This window comes from Epinephelus lanceolatus, chromosome 13 (genome assembly GCF_041903045.1).
Source record: "Epinephelus lanceolatus isolate andai-2023 chromosome 13, ASM4190304v1, whole genome shotgun sequence".
Lineage (NCBI taxonomy): Eukaryota > Metazoa > Chordata > Actinopteri > Perciformes > Serranidae > Epinephelus > Epinephelus lanceolatus.
This window is the reverse complement of record NC_135746.1, coordinates 20781547-20794670: the sequence shown is the minus strand read 5'-3', so window position 1 is coordinate 20794670 and position 13124 is coordinate 20781547. Positions and strand designations below refer to the sequence as shown.

The window sequence follows — 13124 nt, the reverse complement described above, 5'->3', positions numbered from 1 at the left end:
TGATTTAACAGGACATTAAAGGGTTACGGTAAGGGGACCTGCATTGTCATGGTTACAATGACTTCCATTATTGCCTCCCTCATAATATCAATGGTCTCTACCTATGTCATTGTGGGGCATTTCCTGAAACAACTGATGATGTTGTTAATCTTGGAAAGACAGTTTTAGAGTTGCAGCAAAAAGTTGAACAGAAATACTCTTCTGGTACCAAAATATGACTGAAAGTTGGCAACTAATGCTCAGTCTTTAGCAAACCACACTAGGGTTCACTTGCAAGGAAACCGAGACCCCCAGTTTTCAAGCGGACCAGGGTTCGCTCTTTTGGTCCGCACCAGAGTTTGAATGAGCGTTCCGACCACACCAAACAAACCAAACTATCCGTAGATGCGGACCAGGGTTCGTTTAAAATGGACCAAATAGCGCCAGTGTGACTGCATCCTTAGTCTTGTTCGCTGCGCCTGCATCTCTGATGTTGACTTTTTTTTTTTAATAGATCTATCCCATTTCAGAACCCAATTATGTTCCAAACATGCACACAAAAAATATTATAATGGTGGATTTCGACTCTAAATGCACTCATAAATCATTAGCAAAAAAGGTTTTGACAGTATGTTATTTTTCTGTCCATTCCGATGGACAGATAATCTGAACGCAGAAACTACCCATAGTAGAAATAACAATAAATGGTCTTATCAGATGTGTTTAAACAACAAAAAAACCCTGTTTCTTTATTTCCATGAATAGGTAACTCATATCAATAAATAAAGTGATGCTATAAAACACATTTCATATACATACGTTGTCATTTTGTCAATCATTTTGATTCAAAATAGCCTCAATTCGTGAAACACCTCCAAAAACAGTATATTTAAAACCTCCTGAGATTAATATTATGCGTACATAGTCAAAAAGATAATGTATTTCACACATACAGACAACAAAGCAAATATCCACAATACCTCACATATTTAAAGAAAGAGAAATGGAAAATAAATGACAACAAACAAACAAAGAAAAAATAAAACAAAAAACATATCGGACAAAAACAATAACAACATAAATACACTACACATAGCTATTTGTATTGTAGACATTTTGCACATTTGATAAAGAAAACAGAAAACATTCTTTATACTTCCCATAGTAAGGTATCCTGCACATTGTCACTGACATGTATTCACTTTTGAGTGACTGACTTTGTTGTGTGCTAAATCTTTAAGAACGGTGTAGTATTTGTCACTCAAAGTAGGGTATCCAAAAAGTATTGTTTGGCATCTGTACTGAAACTAAAATAATATTAGTAAACAGTTTGATGCAACTCAGACTACTCTGTAAATCTTTACATTCACACTCTGGATAATAAATGTGAAGTCATACAGAAAGATAAAATACAACAAAGAAGTTAAATCTATATTTTCTTCTGACTTGCTGTAACTGTGTTTACACTGCAAGTAAACAAAAGCTTCTTTTTAGTCGGAGCTTTCTCTCTGTGCCGTGTCAGTTTTATGGCCTTCACAGCTATGCCTCATTTAACATCGTTTACACAAGGAAGTGATTATTGCTCACTAGCTGACAGAGAAAAGGCCAGCTCATGAATATAAATAAATGCAACCCACTGGCTAAACTTTTCCAACCATTACAAACATATCTGCCTGCTTGTTTTCAGGCTTTCTGTTTTGTAGTTCACATTTTATGCTCCATTTTTAAGGAAAAATAACACCACCCACTTTCTGAACTCATACATTTTAATGTTGCCGTTATATTTTGCTTTCACAATAGCCACTAAACTGAAAGCTAAATTATTGAATCCAGTTTTTGTCTCTGTCGTTAAGTTATTTTGTTTTCATATCCATGAAATTTTTAAGTTTACTCAAATGAAGAAACACAACACTTTCTCAATTTGTCAAAGACTCATTTGCGTATGTCTACTTCTTTTTTTCTTTCTTTTTTTTTTTTACCACCCCTCCTGTTCTGGTTCCAGATGGACCGCCGCCAGCCAAGAAAGGTGTTCGCTACAAACCCAGCTGTGTAAATTGTTAATTTTGAATCAGTAAACAAAAACCTGAGTCGTCCGCTGAGGCAAATATGATAATTGTTTGCGGATTATGGAGATCTGGCTGGCAACTCGGCAGAGGCTGTGAGTAAACGGGACGAAAGCTCAGCTCAAACAAATGCACTTACTCAGCCAATGGAGCAGTGTAAGGCTTATGGCACACACTGGCATGATCCATGGGGGAATATTCAGCGTGTGGGGCAGAGGGTCTCTGCTGGAGGGTTGGTTCAATCATTAAGACACACATGAACATCTAAAAATAACTGGATTCTGTGCGGACCCTTGAGGCCAAAAACTGTCTTAAAGCATGTGGTAAAACATAATCCATGTAGGGCAGTTTTTCCTCACATACTGACAGGACTAATCAAAGGCAGACTCAGAAAACTACTGATGGAGTTGTGTGGAAAAATGCAGTGGTGTGTGAAGATTTGTAGTTGCTTTTATTGAGGAGAAATTAGTAAACAATGAAGACATCCTGGGGGAAATGGTTACTTCAAGTGCTGTAATATGTTGTTGACAATGAAGTTCAGCACACACAGTATTGAGGAGTTAAGTGTTTGACATCTGATCAGCTTTTGAATCTTAATATCTATGGGTAGGATACGGCTGTACAGTATAAATCCTGCTTAAGTTGAAAAAAATAAACAACTAGCTGGAATTCAAATGTGCATTTAGATATGCAAGAATAATGCAAACTAAAAGAAACAAATCAACATTTGGGGAAATATTTTACTTTAATTGTTTTCTTGCGGAGAGTTTGACACCACTCCCATGTCTTTGCGGTATATATGAAGCTACAGCTAGCACCTGGTAGCTTTAGCTTAGCATAAAACCTTGAGACAGCTAGCCTGGCTCTGTCCAAAGGTAACAAATACCAGTAAAAAGTTAAAAGTTGTGGTTTTACGAACTAGACTATTTCCTGGCCGGGTGTAGTTACTTCCTGGCAACCAGCAGAGACTCCAGGGGCCAGATGCATTAACGATATGTACACACAAAAACCATGCATACACTTTTTCCACCACGTAAACTGGTATTTATTAAGGCAGAATGTGTGGTGAGAATATACGCACCTCATGCATTCTTCAGAGCAGGCGTACACATGGTTTAACCTGAGATCGCTGCAGATGATATGATACAGAGCTGATTAAATATATGTTGAAAGATGGATGACATTCTTTTTCGGGTGTTGGCCAATTTCACTGTTTGTGTTATTATTTTTGCAGGCTACATAGGGGTTTGTAAAACGTCAATCAAAGGCGAATTTCACATTTAATTTTAGATGATTTATGAGAGATATATTTCATCATTATTTCTAATTACATTCATCTCCCTGTTAATGATCATTAAATATTATCCTGTAAAGCAATTTGTCAAGTTGGCTTGAACAGGAGTGCTTTTAACAAATCATTGATCATGATTTGGTGTTTAATAATCAGAGTGATCGAGATTTTACCGCGACGATGATTCGCAGAAGTGAGATGAATTAGTAATACGGATGCAACGAAAAAACAGTGGCAAAATTGTGCACACCATTTTCAGATTTCCCACTCCAAGAAATCATCCAGCACATAACTCCCTCTTTAAACTGCAGCTGGTTACTTTTATGAAAATATTGTTGTCATGGAAAAAAATAATGTTCCTTCTCCTCTTAGTGCTTCTAATGGCATTTGCAAGAGTCTACCACAGCTCATGTAAAACAGCCAATCAGAAGGAGTCTCTCACGCAGCTATCAATCACTTCTTGTGAACTGCGGTCAAACTCTCAAGCTAGGCAGCACTAATCAAATATGAATCAAGATTCTGTTACTGCATTGCCTATTTTTCACTTAAAATGTTTGCAGAAACATATTTTAGTGTACTGTTTAACTGTAAAATGAGAAAGTCTAAGACTCGGCCAGTGGGCGGTGTTTTGTTTGGCTCGACTGTTTCCAACATGGTGGCCTGGTCACAAGCTCTCTCATTTTACAGCTAATCAGTGCACTTAAATATGTTCTGAACACATGTAATCTTGTAACTTCATATTTACAAACATTAGAATGATATTTATCTTCTAAACAAACTATGGGCATGAAAGCTAATAGGCGTATCTCCCCAACTGTTGGACTGTTACCTTGAAGACGTTCTTAATATTTTTTGGGAAATTGCCTTTATGTGATTGTATGTCAGTAGTGAGACATAGGAGACGGTTAGAGAGAAGGCAAATGATATGGAAAGTTGCCAAATGGAAGTTCACGGTTATATTGCGCATCTTAAACTACTCAACCACCAACGTCATACCTATGGCATAGGTGTCGACACAGAGCCTACTGCGTAACCTACGCTGTAGCCTGACGTGCACCTCCCCAGAAATACAGCGACACAGACCTTCTGTTTATTTTTGTAAGCTGAAACCATTTCCCTCAGTGGAAACGAAGCTTTATTTACTTTAATTTCACAGATTAGAAACAATAAATTGTGGAGACAATAAAGCCTCCACAACATAGCATTTTAAGTCCTGTGTGTGATTTATCCTAGCTTCATTTGAGTAAAGCAAATCTCCGCTTGTAGCTAGGCTAATTTATACATTGTAAAATGCCATAGGCTTGTGCTAATAATGTTAGCATGTTATATTTGTTTGGAAAACATGTCTAGTACTAGAAAAGCACTCGGACCTCCGCCAAGCAGCTCAGATTTCCCGCCATTTTATTATTTTATCCACTTCGCTTCAACCGATCACCACAAACATTTTATCATCTGTTCCTTGTCCCTTTATCAACCTGTCCTGAAAATTTCATCAAAATCCATTCAGAACTTTTTGAGTTATTTTGCAGACAAACAGACCAATGCCGGCGAAAACATAACCTCCTTGGCGGAGGTAATAAGACAGCTGTTTTGTCAGTGAACCTTGTGAGTTGTAATGGAGACAAATTTTGTAACGTTACCTTTGTTTAATGTTGCTGTTGTCCCTGGTTTCATATGAGTAGAGGAAATCTCCACTAGCCGCTAGGCTAATTTATACAGTGTAAAATGCCATAGGCTTGTGCTAAAAACGTTAGCATGTTGTATTTGTGGGGAAAATGTGTCCAGCAAAGACAAGTGCTTTGTCTGTGAATGCTGCGAGTTATGATGAAGCCGATTTATGTACTTGTGTTTGAAATCGTCGCTATTAAGCCATGTTTAATGTGTGTTTTGGGTGTGTTGTGAATCAACAAAACTCAACAGAAACCCCACTGCGACTAGTGTTTCGGAGGTGTAACTGCATAATAACATAGACACACCACCGCCCAAGTATAAATGCTCACAACGGTGTAGGTCATGTGTGTTGGCTACAGCATGGACTCTGCATAGAGGTGACGCACAAGTTTAAGTCCACATTAACTTTGCTATTTTAGCTTTGCAGTGTGGAGAAAGAAGCTCTGTGCTGAATAAACTTTGAGAAACACTGGAAGAATTGTCTTCTGTGCCACTTACAATAGACTTACTGTTTGTACAACCCAAAGCCCAAGCTGGATCACAAGTTAATGCTTGGTAAATGTAATGTCAGTTTAGTTTTGGCTGTTCTCAGTTGAGATTCTGAAGAGTCCAGCAGTGTTGTTTGGCTCATTTATTTTGAACAGATCATAGCTGGCTGGTTAGCAGAGACTGGAGCAGGGATGGTAACTTCCCTATGACATCAGCCTGCACAAAAAAAAGAATGCAGTTCCATTAAAAAGCACCACAGGGAAAATTGAATCAACTCAGAAAGCAACAGTCTGTGATTGGCTGCATGATGCAAACCTTGTTTAAGAATGACTGACATCTTCCAATACAGCATCTACTGACCTTTAAAGTGGCTGCCATGAATAGCTGCTCTTTAAAGAATAATTGTCTATCTGATCCTTTTCTTTTCAAGAATGGCGATAATTCTGTTCAGTGGTGAGACAATCTAATCTCTCCACCACTGAGGCCACAGATCCCAGCAAACCCTTGGATCAAAGCCTGCCAGGGACTTCTCAACATGGTGTCCCTTGATCGCCTTTTCTATCACAAAAACAAAATGCCCCCAAAGAGTGTGTGAACTGCCCACTCTGGGAAAAATGGAAAAGAGACTTTAATACATAGAACAGCGTAAGTAGAGTCGCTCAACACTCTTGTCTTTGACACACAGCCACTGTTGCTGTCTCCCCTCTGTGTGTGCGGCAATGGTCTTCAAGGATGGGTGGTCCGTCTGGGGCTGAAATCGGACGTGTGTGTAGGGGTGTGTGAGCTCCCTTTGTGTCAGGGGAGAGGGGTCTTTGTTCTCTTAACCAGGGAGGTGGGACCGACAGATTAAGCCTTTAGAAGTGCAACCGACCACCATGAGGGCACGCCACAAGGGAGAATGTGTTTGCATGTTGGTGTGTATGCGTGTGTGTTTATATGTCTGTGTGCATGTGTTGTATGTCTCTGTGTGTACGCACGGTGTGTTGTGTGGAATATGTGTGCAAGTAGTAAAACGGGAAAAACTAGAAACTGACAGAGAGAAAGAAATAAAAAGTCAGGGTGGACATTTGTACCAATTTGCATGGGAATTAGCATGAGTTAGTGAGAATCTGATGCAGGTCAGCAGGTCAATAGTTCTTATCCATCTGTCCCTCTGATGGCATGCCTCCCAGGTCAGTTTGATTCCTCTGTGAGGGAGCTAATCTCACCCCAGTGCTCAGTGAGCCTCTACAGCATCCTCTGATCTGCTCCTTCAAACCCCTCTGCTCCCCCCACCCTGCACACACACACATATATACACACTGAGGGGAGGAGGGAGTCTCACACACACAGACACACACACAGACAAATGTGTAAAGCTGCAAAGACACACACACGCAAACATATGGAAAGTTAAGATACTAGTTTGTATCCAAATGATTCATGTGAAAAGCTCCCAAATGAAACACCTAAATTTTGTACAGACGATAGTTTGTTTGTAATCATGTGACAATAAGGAAGCATGAAATTCTGACGGAGGGCAGGAAGTGAAAAATCCCTATGCAGCGTGAATTGGAAATAAAGAAATGTGACTACATAGAAGGGTTTGATGAGCCTGCAGGCAGCAGTTATCATCGGAAAATTGATACTCATGTTAGATGTGCAAAATAAAAAGTGATTTTTGCCACAACTTATACAACAACCGATTTGCCCGGTATGGACGCAATCATTACAAATTAGCTCATTCGCAACCTCCTAACGTTACTTAATGTTGCACAGCGAGCCGATGAAAGCGTACAATATTGTACGGGACAACAATGATTTTGTGTGTCAGTGGGGCAACGACTGTAACGACTGCCGTCTTGTTTTTGGCAACCAGGTCTCTCTCCGAAGTTGTCGAATACCGGCATTTGGGCAGTGACTTTCATTGTCAGATGCTGTCAGACGGCTGTCTTTTCACGTTGGCATGATACGTGGCTGGTCGCCGTTATTGTGTAATGCATCAGGGGAAAACGCAGCAGGACAACAAGGTAAGTTAAGGGGTGAAAGTCTGAGTAGGGTGGGCAGGAGGGGTGGTGGATGGGCCCAACAACCACCAACTTTTGGATGGGCGGCTGGTGTTCACTTCCCATATGATTGTAGAGCCCGGTCTCACTGCGAAGTCGTCGAAATTCAGTGCTTTGGCAGTGACTTGCGGTGTCAGAAACCAATGAAAAAAGGCGCCCTTTGATGACAGCATAATACATGCCGGGTTATAGTTTAACAGCACCCGGCAGCATCAAGGGGAAACACTGTGAGACAAGGACAAAAGATAAGGCAGCGAAAATCTGACTGGGGCAGGTGGGAGGAGTGGTAGATGGGTCCACCAAACACGGATTTTCACCCGAGAGAGCGGTGTTTGTGTCTGGTAAGATTCTAAAGCCAAACCCTGTTCTTTTTTCCTAAACCCAACCACATGCGTTATCTGTTGGAGGAAAGAACACGATCAGTTGTACTGACGTAGTGCGTTTATTTTGAAAGAGACTGTATGTAAACGTTAAATTTCCTGTGAAAGCGGATGTGTATCTTTAAGAAGAGAACTTGACACGGTGTCCAAGAATGTCAAAAACCAACGCACCCAGGGTACCTTGCACGTCGTATGTGGACGTGGAGAGTCCATGACCAAACGTCGATATGTGACGAGGTTGGAGTGAGAATAAACTGGATTGTAAAGCCAAACCCTGTTACTTTTTTCTAAACCCAACCATGTGCTTTTGGTGCCTAAACCAAACCACATGCGTGTTTTGGCTAAAAGTTACCGTGTGTTTGTTGTTGAAGGAAAAAAAAGTAAATTTGCTCGTTGTACCTACGTAGTACATGTATTTTGAAAGAGACTGTATGCAAACTGTACATGTCCTGTAGAGACGGAGGTGTATTTTGAAAATAGACCGTCCATACAACATGCAAGGTACCCTGTGTGCGTTGGTTGTTGAAAGTCCATGACCGAACGTCGATATGTGACAGGGTCAGAGTGAGAATGTGCTTGAGTAAAACTGTCTTTTAATTTTCAACTCTGTCATGTTGCATTTTCAGACTGTCAGGCTAACATTACAAGCTAATGCTAGCTAAGTTTAGCTACTTTTTTTTTTTTTTTTTACCTAGGTTAACTGTTCCCTGAGGTCTGGTGAAATGCTCCTAAAATTCTGGGTCTTTAACATGCTTTAATGTTAACTTATGTCATCAGTTGACATCGCTCCTTCAGATTGAAGATGGAGGTTTTTGATCCGCTGTTTCTCAGTGAGTTTTTTTTTTAACTTGTCCCCTTTACTTCCCACTGTTTTCAGTGCTTAAAAAGGCCCTTGTTTTTCCCCAAATTTGATCAGCTGGAGCAGCCCTACACATCATAAATCAGGCTTTTGTGCAGTGTTGGTAGTCTTTGATTCCAGTTGCCTGCCTTCCATCTGGACAGCTCACCGATGTGTGACATCATATGCAAAGAAGCTATTCGGAGATGTTACTATTTCTTAAAGACTATATTTGTTCAAGCATCATGAGGACGAGGGCCCATGGATAAGGCTCCTTAAAATACTGTCATAAAGCTGTCGGTGATGTGAAGCATCCCTAACTGCCTTTCAGACACTTTCTTGTTGTCTAAATTTCTTCTCACTCCTGTTGCCTCGTGTGGTGCGTTTCGTCTTTTTAGACACCAAGCAGGTTACAACATATGCAAAGAATTATTTTTAAATACTGTTCGACCCTTGTCTGCAGAGAGCAAAGCTTTTGGGAATAGGACAAGCACACCATCTGTGGTGTAGTCCTCCATCAGTCCTCTATCTCATGAAACAGCCTGACCTCCTCCTCCTCCTCCTCCTCCTCTTCAGTTCTTGTTCCCCCTCTCTCTCGTTCTTAAAGATTTCTTCCTTCCCAGTGTTCCTCCGTCTGTCATGGCGGCTGTCTGAACAAACAAACACACGAGGGTCCACGGCGAGCCAGACGGCGTGATGTGGGATTGTTTGCTTTGGTTGCTCCCGTGCGGGAGAAAGTTTTCTTAAGAGGCACACAGAGGTCTGGAGCTCAACGGAGAGACCACAAAACAAATATTTACCCTCCTGCCTCCAGCGCCTGGGCCCTTTCCTCCCGTCCTCGGACGAAGAACAAGAGAATGGACCCACTTTTGGTTCTGAAGAGAGGAGGAGATGTGGTCCACAGATACAGAGAGGCTTGACTCTCATTTATGGGCTGTGATCGGTCTGCGAGATGATCAGTTGATGCAGTTAATGCTGAACGTAACATGGAATAACTGTACACTCCTACAGCCTCCTATTCCTACTCCATCTTGCAGTTCCACACATATTTCCTTGAATCTTTTGTAATACTTTTTTTTTCTTACAATCTCTAACCCCTTTCTCCCAGCAGTTCCCTTTGACAGCCATGCCAGTCCTGCCATGCTCCCACTCTCCTACTCATAATCTCTCCTCTTTCCATGCCTTCCTGGTACGATCAAACAGAAATCAACAGATATCACTGTCCCTCCGATGCAGCCATTAGGCTCAGCCTCTATCTGAATTTAAAGTGTTTCTCCCGCCGCTCCCATGCCTGTAAATATGCACATGTTTGACTGCGGGGTCAGCGAGGAAGACAGGAACTGGGCAGAAATGCCTACTTCCTGGAGGAGACGGGCGCAGCAGGGGGGCTCTACCAATCATGCGTCAGCACAGAGACATTCTCGGATGCACGCCGTCACACATCAGAGATGAACAATAAAGCGGGGAGGTGAGCGAGAGGGCGCTCACAGGAAGTGGATGATTTCACTTGTTGAGGTGTGAGGCCTGTGATGGACAGATATGCAGGTGTTAATATCCTGCAGAAAGGAAATAGTTGTACGCTTTACTGACCTCCACTGAGCGGGGGGTTGTTCTCAGCCTGGGTACAGAATCCATAATGCCTGGATCTCCTTCAGACTACACAGAACGGCTAGAGAAAACGCTTCAACAGTGTGCTAACTATTTTTAGTGGAACTATGAAAATACATATTGTTTTTCAGCTGTGTACATAACAGAATGCAGCGTACACAACATAAAACAGAGAAGCCTGTGAAACACTGTTGTTTCTGATCAACAACATGGAGCACATGAGGCTCAAAGAACAGCAAGATCACCTGTAGAACTATAGCGCCCTCTTGTGTTATGTCAAGGTTCATCTTTGTTTCCAGCACCATCTCTATATTTTAAGCAGCCTGAGCACACAAAGACAGAAACACATTTAAAAAGAATCAGTTTTGGACAGAAATTAGGGGGTTTTATTTGTGTTTCATCATTTTTTCTCCATGATTCATCACTCTCATCTCTTTGTAAACAAAATGTATGAATGATGTTTGTGTTTCTAAGGGCTGACAGTGGAACATTTGGTAGTGCCCTTGTATATCCTCTGATACAGAGTGTATCCCTCTGGCTATCCAACATGTCAGGGATAATGCCCAGCGAGATGTCCATTATCACTTTAATGGCCGACGTGAAGGCGGAAAGTTGCCTCTGCAAAGGCAATTAAAAAGTGATGATGGACGCCACGAAGGGCATTATACTATTATACCTTATAGTCATTTACCAAAAAAAAAAGTAAAAATATTCATTCATATTTATGCTTGTGCTTTTTGGTAACTTGATAGCGCCTGAGGGTTTACCTAATACCTGGAAAAACCATTGCCTCTTATGCAATAGAAACGTTATTCACATCTCTAGTAAATAGGACGAACCTTAGATACGACCTAGCAATGGGAGATATTCTAGTCTGCCCAGCTATTAGCCACAAAGCTAATGTTATGCTAGCAAGATTCCAGCAACATTGCACACAGTTGACAAACAGCAAATATAGTTTGACAGTATATTTTAAAACCAGACTGGTCAGCTATCCAGGCAGTCATTATCCCCAAATCAATATCAAAATTTTCACGAACAAACGATACGCCATGTGTAACGTTACTGTCGGCTGCAGCCTGAAGTAGTGAGTTGGCCAGTGGGTGGGATGAGGTTGAGTGTTTAAGTTCAAAGAGCCAGTGCAGCAGCTACTTGCAGTGTGTGTTAAAAGCAAAAGTTAAAGTCTGTTAAAGTTTCCCTCCCGTGGTGTAAAGAGGATGAGGCATCGACTCTCACTGTTGGAAGTTCATTGCAATTATTGCAAATGTTAAAAGTCCCACAGTCCAGGCTTAAAACACAGGGCGATCGTGCTTTTACTATTTTAGCTCCAAAGTTATGGAACAAACTCGCCCTTAACATCAAATCAGCTGAGTCAGTTCCTCAGTTTAAATGGCTGTGAAAAACCCACCTGTACAGACTGGCATTTATATAATAATGTGTGATCTAGTATGTGTGTATGCATGTATGTATGTGTGTGTGTGTGTGTGTGTGTGTGTGTGTGTGTACTTATGTAAAGCCTATAGGTGTATGTATGTTTAAAGACGTGTATGTATATGTCTGTAAGTGTGTATATGTGTATGTATGGGCATACGTGTACATGTATATATTATATTTTATAGTTATGAATAATTCTTTAGTAGCATTTTCTGTGAATGACACTCTTTTATTTCTTTGTTTTTCATATTGTATGGTATTATAATGTAAAACACTTTGTAACACTGGCTAGAAAAGCACTATAGAAATAAAGTTTATTTTTATCATTATTATTAATTGTAAACAGATTACAGATACTGACACTTTAATTTAGCCGGTGCCTTAATTTAGTGAGCAGTTTCACCGGAACTACTTAGTAGGTGTCCACGATCAGTTTTTAACGGACTCTCTGCATCCAATTATAATCGAGTATTCACCCACACCATGGTGTAACTACATTTTATTGGTCATTGCATCTGAATCCTGCTTCACAACCATTGTCTTTATATCAATCTTTTTGTATAGTTTTTTATGCTTTGTTTTGGTATGTATTGTCATCCCAATGGACTCTTACTGTGTCTCTGTCACCCGCCATGTCTAGCTCTGCATCTAACTTTCTTTCTCTGTATATCTTCTGATTTGCATGGCTGATTATGTGCTGCTTGCCTTTCTTCTGCTATTATGTGCTTCTGCATGACTCGTGAATTGTTGCGCCTGCTGCTATCTGTGCTACTATGCTTCTACTACTATGTTGCTCGTGATATGTACTGTCTGTGCTGCTCTGCTTCTACACCTTATTTGTCATTGTGTTGTGCATTCAATATGGCTATAGTGCATTGATGGACTGGATTCTGTTTTGTGTTATGTCATTGTTATTTTATACTATGATGCTGTCTACTTTTAATATATTTATCTTTCAGGTTTGTGGTTCTCTATAACATCTTGCCAAAGGACTGCAGTTGCGAATTAGCCGGCTGGCTAAAACTGGCACATTTACAGTAACACTGTTGATTAATGTGTACTGTCCTTTTGTAAATAAATAAACTGAAACCGAAACTGAATTGTTTTGTGTCTGATATTGATACTGCCACCTTGACTATCTGCCACTACTGAAACCAATCTCAATACTGTCTTCTTCTCTCTCATAAACAACTAAGCTGTTTGTAACACATTTGTGTCAATGCACTTTGTTTAACCTAGCCATCTAAAAAACATGCTCAAATCGTGAAACAAATATGAAGGAAGAAATACATAACCTTCTTCTTTTTGTCTAAACTTTTTCACACA

The 13124-nt window shown here is 40.6% G+C and overlaps 1 long non-coding RNA gene across 1 annotated transcript in view; it reads left to right on the top strand.

The window, feature by feature from the left end:
- Positions 1-12891, top strand: part of LOC117270505 (uncharacterized) — an 87798-nt gene extending 74907 nt beyond the window's left edge. Inside the window, exon 3 of the long non-coding RNA XR_004502810.2 lies at positions 12758-12891. This is a non-coding gene — a long non-coding RNA (uncharacterized LOC117270505). The remainder of the gene's footprint in view (positions 1-12757) is intronic.
- Positions 12892-13124: the final 233 nt, after the last annotated feature.